The sequence below is a fragment of the Microtus ochrogaster genome, linkage group LG2 (assembly GCF_000317375.1).
Source record: "Microtus ochrogaster isolate Prairie Vole_2 linkage group LG2, MicOch1.0, whole genome shotgun sequence".
Lineage (NCBI taxonomy): Eukaryota > Metazoa > Chordata > Mammalia > Rodentia > Cricetidae > Microtus > Microtus ochrogaster.
This window is the reverse complement of record NC_022028.1, coordinates 12,517,889-12,527,232: the sequence shown is the minus strand read 5'-3', so window position 1 is coordinate 12,527,232 and position 9,344 is coordinate 12,517,889. Positions and strand designations below refer to the sequence as shown.

At 42.8% G+C, this 9,344-nt stretch overlaps 1 protein-coding gene across 1 annotated transcript in view; it reads left to right on the top strand.

Annotated features, from left to right (window-relative positions):
- Positions 1-217: 217 nt before the first annotated feature.
- Positions 218-9,344, top strand: part of Col19a1 (collagen type XIX alpha 1 chain) — a 319,373-nt gene continuing 310,246 nt past the window's right edge. Inside the window, exon 1 of the mRNA XM_026785603.1 lies at positions 218-259. The gene's annotated coding sequence lies outside the window, so the exon portion shown is untranslated. The remainder of the gene's footprint in view (positions 260-9,344) is intronic.

The following is a 9,344-nucleotide window of genomic DNA, read 5'->3' as shown; positions in this document are numbered from 1 at the left end:
TTGCTATTAAAACAGAAGCCTGAAAGACCTAATTCCCAGCTCTGTGTGATCAAGGAAAACCTGGGCACGAGTTGGCTGAAGACTGTCTTGCGGAGTCCTCCGTGCTCACCGAGTGGGAGGGTCACAGTGGAGGGACGAATAAGGGCAGAGATGCGTCCCGCTTCCACTTGCTGGGAGCTGGCGCGGGCCACTCCGCGGTGGTGCGGCAGCCCTGTCCGGACTCCACCGCGCCTCCCAGGGGCTCCGACACCAACCCAAGGTAAGCTGCTCAGCTCTACCACTGGCCGTTTTGCTTGATGTCGCCCACACTAGCCCGGTCTCTGTCATATGCTGTGTTTCTGGTCATTTGCTTGCATCTGCTTTTTAAGAAAATGTCAAAACGGTACTGCACATGTGCACATATTTCGGGGGTAAATCTGCCCACCTGCGGTCACGCATTCCCACGCTCCAGCCGAGGGGACTGAGTGCATTTGGTCAGATCAGGCCACTTTGATACGCTACCTATAATGTGGTTCGTGTTTGTGCGTCCAGGTCACGCGGGCTCGCGCGTTCCACTTTAGTTCTCGGTGGGTTTTCTGGGTGGGTTTGGGAAAGCAGAAGTGTGAGCGATGCTGATGCGGGTGGAACGGACACTGAAGGAGAATCTACAGGGGTACGCACAGAACAAGCTACGAATTCTGCGGGGCTGTGGTCGGGGACTGGGATGCAGTGTTAGGAGAGGCGAAAGCCAGGACGCCCAAGCTCGGAAACCCCAGTCCTCCATGGAGTTACCCACTTCGACCCCCACGGGGGTTTCTGGGCCAGTCTTGGGCTGACAGGGGCGAGAATCCGGGACTGGTCCCCTAGTACCCGGCCCTGTGCCTTCTACCCGCAGAGTGCGCAGCGCGTACGGCCGGAGCGCAGCCGCTGTCCCCGCCGTCCTCACTGCCACGGCCGCCGCCGAGGGGACGTCAGGGTCCCGGCGCAAGGGGACGCCGCCCCGCCTCCGCCCGCGGCCCTCGGCTCTGCGGGAATCCGGCCGGCGCCGCAGCCACCGCGACCGGGAGGAGGGAGGCGGCGCGCACGGTCCGGGAGAAGTTTGTTGGCCCGGAACCAAGCGCGCCACCGCGCAAGCCAGCTCCTTTGAAGCAGGCGGGCAATGAAGCTTAACCTTATCCCAGCTAGGTCGTGGAGGGCTCTGGAGCCAGTCGAGTGGGTGCGCAGGTTCCCCACTGCATGGGAGGTAGTGGGGAACGCATGGTGGGTCTCGGGGGACAGTAGACTCCGCAGTAGAAAGAATCGGACCCAGATGCTGAAAATGTGTACTTTTAATAGAACCATCCAGGAACTGCGACAGCGGGAGATGTGAGACCTCGCTCGAGGCTGGGAAATGGAAGGGTAACAGAAATAAATTGTGCTGCCTCCTCCCACCCCATCGCCAATTCGGAGACTTCTTACTTCCAGCCTCTCCAAGGAGAGGAGGTAGAGGCGCTTTACAAGAATTTACATCTGCCCACTCCCCACCGCCAAGAAAGGGAGCTAATGAAAGCAACAGTCCTGCACAAACCAAGGCCTACGGTTGTTCTGTGAGAGAAGGGAAAGAAGTCTGGCTTGATAAGGGTGGCCTTTAGGTTCTTCCGAAAAGGCAAGCAAAGCTGCAGGGCCCTTTCTAAGTAAAGAGCTTGCCAACAGGCTCCTGCAAAGGGGGCGGCGGGATGCTTTCATGGTGCACACTGTAATTTCCCAGTCCCCAGACAAACGGACGGGGACTATATATCTGAGCGGGATAATTCTTCAGGGCACAAAAGAGGAAGTAGCTGCCAGGGCTAGAGAACTCATTCTCCCTCCAGGAGGAAATGTTGGAAGTAGCTGCCAGGTGCTTCCACGTGGTTTTGATCAGAACGGTTTCTGGGTTTCTGCGAGTGTTCAGAAACCTAAGTGAGGCGTCCTGAGAAAGGACATCTGTGACAATAGAGCAGGGAGAGCGGCTCCATATGGACAGGTAAGAGAAATGCCCAAGGGAAGGGAAGAAAGCCGTGCAATTATGTTTGTATCCGAATCATTGTTCTCCTCAAATCCTTTCCAAACAGATGGGAGTCCATGGTATTCTTCAAGATGGAAACTTTCCATCTATTTTTCTGGTCCTGCAGTTTGATCTCTTTTGCTGAAATCTCCGTTCGTTTTCTTCTGAGGCAGCAGAAATGGGCAGTGGGTTCTGAGTGTGCGATTCTTGAGACAGGAACCATAAGAAAGCGTCTTAAGTGGGAATCCAAATGACGAATGAAAAGCAAGCAGGGATACAAAGAAGTGGGGCAGCAGACAGACTAATTCATAGCCTTGAAGGGATACTGCGGACTGGGAAGTCGAATGAATGAGCCGAGTTTCAATAATGCCAGGCAGGCCTTGTCGAGAGCTTGCATCCAAAGAGGCAGAGAACAGATAGGCTTTGCAGAGGATCGCAAGCAGGGAAGACAGAAGGAACGGCACGTATAAAGGCTTAAAGGTGTCTAGCAGGAGCATGCAGGTGCCTGGTAAGACAGAAAGCACAGTTGATGTGAAGTCTAGGATGAGGAGAGATGGCAAGAAAACTGGAATGGGGAGGCTGGGGAGCAGGGGTCGCTGGATGCTGCTGTGTAGACCAACAGCAAGACACCCGGGTGAGGAGGCTGCACACTGAATTTAGCAGAAAGACGGTAATGGCAGACCAACAGACCAACAAGAAGGCAGTGTGGGCCAGCCGCAGTTGCTGAGATCTGGGGTATCTGCGAAGCTATGGCAGACAGCTGTCATTGCGAGCAGCATGTCAACAAAGCAGATGCACTGTCCACAAGGGAGACAAGCCCTTAGGTGTGTGCGCATAGAATCTGGGGGTGGATGTCTTCAGGAAAGTGAGCACTATTTCTGAAATGAAAGGGGTAATTTTTATAGAACTTTGAAGTATGTAGGCAAATTGGTCAGGAGTACAAATATTCGCAGTCAAGGAGTGTTTTTTTGTGATGCCAAAGACCCACTTCAATACTGTTATTATTTTTGGATCTCGCGAAATTAAATTCATCAAGCCAACTTTTTGCAATTTCTTATACTTCCCTACAATTCCTTATTTCACATGTATCTCTCTACAAATATGAAGTAGTCCAGGTGTCACTATATTGGCTCATAGTTCTCAATATCTGTTTTCCTTTCATCTACAAATTTGCCAGAGACTGTGTTCCTTTTGCCAGCTGGTCTCATAGCTGCCTACTGATGCTAGGTTTGCAGGGGATGAACGAATAAAATGTAACCATTTATTTTCCTTTAAGAGTGGAGACAATGCAAGCAAGTTATCACCGCATAGTAGAGACTGCTGATGGAGAGGAGAGGAGATCAGTGAGCTCAAAAGGAAGGGGCTAGCGAACTTTGCCTAGAATGGTGCTCACAGACCACACAGAAGATGGCTTTCCAACAGAAAGTTAAAGGCAGAATGAGTAAGAGTACCCAGGTGGTGAGAAGACTGGAAGAATGCTTCTGCAGGAAATAAGAAAATAATAAATAAAGTATAAAAAGCACAAACAGCTTATTATGTACAAAACCCTTCTTTTGATCCCCAGTGCACACCCTGAAAGTGTGGGCAGAAGCATGGTACTTGGGGTCCTGCTTCTAGTTTGATGGGGCAGTTTGGAAACCAGTAGATAAGCAGAGAGCTGGGGAGGCAAGGCTCCACTGTACCAGAGCCTTAAGTCCCTTGTTTCATAGTACACAATGAAATACCACTGAGGATGGAAAAGAGAGCCCTCATGGGTTTAGAGAAAGAATTCTTAGGCAGGACTTCGCACACTTTGCTGCAATCTGGCACTCCGCTGCTGTGCTAATCACTAGTGTGCAGCTATCCCGGAATACCTACAAAGCCTTGTCGGGAGAAGAGGAAGAAGAGATCAATTTTCAGCAGTTGGGAAATGGAAGTTGGGGAAACAAGAGTGGAGGAAGAGTCTTATTGTAGCTGTTGTAACAACTAGAAAAGAGTCTAGCGGAATCTGTTGTAGCTTCCAGGACTTGAGATGGCACCAAAGTGAACAGACTTCTTTTGTGTGTGGAGAAAGTGTGCCTGGTTTCAAAAGACACTCTTTACAGAGATATGACAGGCTTCTCTCCAGCTCTGAAGTGCATAGAGAGTGAAGAAGAAATTGAAGATGATTTTGAAACTTAGTGTGTTCCTACTTTGACAGTATTTGTAACAAAAGCATAAAGGTGAGATTTCTGTGCGGTTTTTAAGAGGTAGAAACCTCGTTCAAGTTGTGGGAGGTTTCTGTGGACTGACTTTAATTTCATTAGTAAAAGAAATGATGAAATTATAAAATAACAACACATCTATTACAAAGCAATTGTATTTGATTATTAGCTTAGGATTTTTAACTCTGATGACTTTTCTGCTGGCTTGTTTTTTCTCTTTATAAAAGTTAGATTGTCAACATTGACAAGAGAACAGATGTGTGACACCTGTTGTTTTGCTTATTTACACAATGAGACTTTCCTGCTAGAGTTGCATACAGACATACAGGAGAATAGTCAAGAGAGTTTGATTTAAAAATTAGGCATCTGCCCTACTTACTTTTCTCTCATGGACCACAGTGACATCAAGCACTTATTTACACAAGTAGGTGTAAATTATGTGTATGTGTAATGTGTATTACCTGACTTTATGTCTATAACATTAAAAAGGTTCCCATATAGACCAGATGGCATCAGATTCCCTGGAACTGGAGCTGCCTGATGAGGGTTCTGGGGACCAAACCTGGGTTCTCTCCAAAAGCAGCAAGTGCTGTTAACTACTGAGGCATCTCTTAGCCCTAACACCAGACTTTTACTTGACTCATTGCTATATCTCCACCCAATTAATGGTACGTAGTAGGGCTCTCATCATATCAATGAAATTAAGGAATAAAGTTTTTAGTTGATCTTTCCTGTGCTGTTCATATTTCTGTGTACAAATATAGACTTTATGTTATAAAACATAATATGGAATTTTTCAAAACTTGTCTTCTTTAAAAATCAATTCGATTTTATAAAAGCTTTACAGATTTTGATAAGTGTTCTAAGAATAAGAGATAGTATCCAAAACTTACCTGGTCAGCAAAGGGTGGAGGAGAATATTTGGGTTACAAGTAGTGATCAGGACTAGGCATCCAGACATCCACTATGTTGTTGCTGTCATAGCAGTGAGAAATAGATTTCAGGCAGGGCTACCTGCAGGATTTCAGAGGTTTGTTTTAGAAGGTCCACTGTTGTCTATGTAGGCCTGTCAGTGCTGAGCACACACACAAGTATGCCTTTACATTGTATGGATCTGGATAGGAGCTATCAGTGTTTTGATTGGGATCTTGACAGGGGATAAATGAGCAAGTGATGTGATATATAATGATCTGAGAGCCACACCCTGCACTTTGCTAGTAGTTGACAAATTGTAGTAACAAAAACTTCTTGATCAAGCAAACCTGGACTTGAACCCAAGGCTTCCAGATGGATCATTCCACGAGCATTCATGCCTGTGGAATTACAAGACGTAGGGCCTAGGCAAGCGTGTCTCATCTTCCTCCTTCAATCATGTAGGTTCTGGGAGCAAACTCAGTTCCTGAGGCTTGACAGCAAGTGCCTTTATTGACTGAACCTCTTGCCAGCCCAAGATATTGGCTTGGGTAGAAAGAGAAAATGTGTGTTTTTAAAATCAATGTTCCTAGTCTCTTTTAATTTTTTTTTTCAAATAGGCCGGACTGTGGTGGCGCACACCTTTAATCCCAATACTCGAGAGGCAGAGGCAGGTGAATCCCTGTTAGTTCGAGGCCAGCCTGGTCTACAAGAACTAGTTCCAGGACAGCTAGGACTGTTACACAGGGAAACCCTGTCTCAAAAAAAAAAAAAAAAAAAAAAAAACCAAAACAAAACTTTTTTTTTTCAAATATTTAGGCATTTGTTACATACTCTGTACCCTGTAAATATTAGAGGCAGGCATATATTTCTGAACCATGAATATTAAAATAAATGCTACACATAAAATACGTTTTATTTTAGAAAATGAAACCACATAGAACAAATATTTTCTATACTTTATTAAAAATGTATTGTAGATGGCTTTGTACAGGCTTTTCAGAGCACAATGGATTAGCAGTCCATTGCCTTAACCACTTGGCCACCTCGTCAGGACATGTACAGGCTTTTCAGAAAGCAATTCTAGGGTGTTAAGAAACTTTTGCCTCTGCGTACATTGTCTTGTGGCTCTAGGTTAGTCACTGACCTGGGAAGACTTGGGACATCTGTCTTAGAGCTTAACTTCAGCCATGAAAGGCAAAGCACTAAACTGTGATAACATTGGAATTAATTGAATTAATTTACAAAGCTATCTTGATAGTCATCTTACCTAAACCTGAGGGGACATATAGAAAACTGCCACATTCTAATATGAGGGTTGTTGGTTAAAGCCAAGGATGAAGAAATCCAAGGAGGTAAACAGTGGTAAACTTAGGGCAGCAACCAGCAGCCTAAACTCAGCCTGTGTCTGGGACAGAGACGGGAGAAAAGAGCAAACAGACTCAGAAAGATATGGAAAAGTTATTTCCATGGCAATTTTATTGGTAGTCAACCTAGAAAATGCCTCCAGCATAACTTTAAAAAAATCTAGAAAATACATGCTAGTGAAATAAGAAAGTGGATGATAGAAATGAGGTAACCAACTGGATAGAAGAGAGATAGGTAGGTGGATGGTTAGATGGATGGATGCATGGATATCATGGATAGATGATAGATAAATAGACATACTGATAGATACATAAATAGATGATAGATAGATAGATAGATAGATAGATAGATAGATAGATAGATAGATAGATAGACAGACAGATGGTAGTAGGCAAGCAGACAGATAGAAGAAGTCAAGTCCAAAACAGTGGATCTGTAGGGAAGGTTAGAAGAGGTTCTGGGTAATGTGAAGTTAGGGAACCCAGTGAGTATTTACAAAAGGATGAAGGCTTAACTATTGGAAATTCAGAAAGGACTGAGTTAAAATGAGGAGTGAATGTATTCTTGTGTAAGTTCCTGCTAATCTCACTGAAAGATAGTGGTAGGAGGCTCAAGTACTCAAACATTTGAATGTTGTAAGTATACGGTCTTATACTTACAACACTCTGGATAAATAAAGTTAATGCTAAGTCTGTAATCCTCTGAGTGTCTCTGAAAAATTGTTGGTGGATGTCAAGATCTACTTGCGACTTTATCGCTCTCTAGTTCTCTGTTGCTGTAACAGGAACCAAAGTTTTGATGAAAATGAATTTCTAAAACCATTTAACACTTCTCCTTTGCAGATACCAAATCAACCTGAGCAGAAGAGATAAATGTAGCTGCAAATTAGACTAATTATTCTTTAGCAGATATAACAGCAGACATCTTCAGAGTACATAGTTCAGTGTCAGTGAGCCTAGCTTGCAGGTGAATGAATCAAAACTTAAAAATGTTCTGTAACTTGCATACAATTAGGAGAATTCACGCAGGAAGTCATGATTTTAACTACTATGTTACAGTGCTAATTGATCAATTGAGAGAAATCCCCCAGTTAAAACAAATCATAGATCTTCCTGACAATTGGATCAAAATTAGCTATAGAATTTATTTGAATCAGAATACATTGATTCAACAGTTGCTAACAGACAAGAAATAAAAACTGTGATCAATTTGCAAGGTTGTGTTAAGATTAGTACTATGTCTGTACTAGAATTCAAAATAAATAAGACATACGACCAGATGTTTGGTGTTTAGAACCACACATACAGTTTTAACATTGAAATGGCTGCCTCTAGCTATTCATCCAGAAATATCTAGAATCTTGAATTAATTTCAAAATGCTGAATTGAGTATTTGGCGTGTGTATGTAGAATATCAAAGGTGGTGGGCTTACTGTTCAAGAGAATCTCTTGACAGAAGTTAGACATTTGTGTGATGAATTCTTTCATGATTGGCTCTTTATTAAAATGTAGATAATGGCAAATAAGTGATTTATGACTCTTGAATAGCTATTTCTAGTAAAAGTGTATTTGTCAAATAGAATTGAGGGATAAAGTACATTTTCCTTCCAAATTATTTCCATTTTTGCTAATTCACTACAGTAAAGTTAATTCAAACAATGCTAAATTTAGAAAAATTGTTATAGGTATCTAAATATATTTTATTGTATCTGTCACGGTTTTGTGTGTGTGTATGGATTCCTTGCATGCATTTATTCTATGTCTGATGTCCGTGGAAGCAAGAATGGGGCATCATATCAGCTGAACTGGAGTAACAGTTCAGTGTGAGCTGCCCTGTGGGTGCTGGGATTCAAACCCAAGTCATCTGGAAGAGAAGCCAGTGCTCTTAAGCATTGAGCAAACCCTCCCGGCCCTCTATGGATTTTGTACGCTGAAACTTTCATTGTAATACCTGTAGAGTGAGAATATAAATTCTTAAAGGCAGTGATGTCAACAGACTATTATAAAATGTCCACTTGGCATTTCATGTATCACTTTCCCTTTAAACAGTATGAAGATTGCATTTGTGCAGTTGTAATTGTAGGAGTGGAATGTAATCCCATAACAAAATCCTTCATGTAAAATATTATTATGTCAATTAATCCATAATATATAAATATAGTATTCTCAAACTAAATCATGAATGATGGAATTGTGTTTAAAAATTCTGAATCATGGTATTTTATACAAGATATGTAGGCAATAAATGAAAAATACAATAAGATATATTTAAAAGTGTATGTATTAAAGGATACAGTCAGTTGACTGAATGGAACCCTGTGAAATGAGAGAACATTTGTTAATTATAAGCTGATAAAGAGTCAAAAACTCAGAATATATGAAAGCACAACAACAGCTAATCATTAAAAAGAGAAAGTATGAGTGTCATTTCTCCACAGAAGTCATAAGAATGGCCATAATGTCCACAAAACATGTTTAGCATTATGAATCCTTAGGAAAAGACAGCTCAAAACCACATTAGTATAGCAAACTATACTGTTATAGTTATGACATTAATAACCATTAGTGTAGTTTCAATAAAAAAGAAAGAGAACAGGGAGTGTAACGGAGGATATGGAGAAATCAGTACCCTTCACTATTGGCCATGTGAATGGTGTGGGTGTTTTGGAAAAAACACCATGGTGCTCCTTGGGAAACTAAAAGTTGGAGAACCATGTGCTTCACTTAGCATTTTCATCTTTGAACATATACCTGTAGGAGGAGGCCGATAGTTCGTCCTGGCCACCCAGAACTAAAATAATCACACAGAAACTGTAGTGATTAAATCACTGCATGTACCATTAGCGACAGCTTCTTATTGGCTCTTTTATTAAATTAATT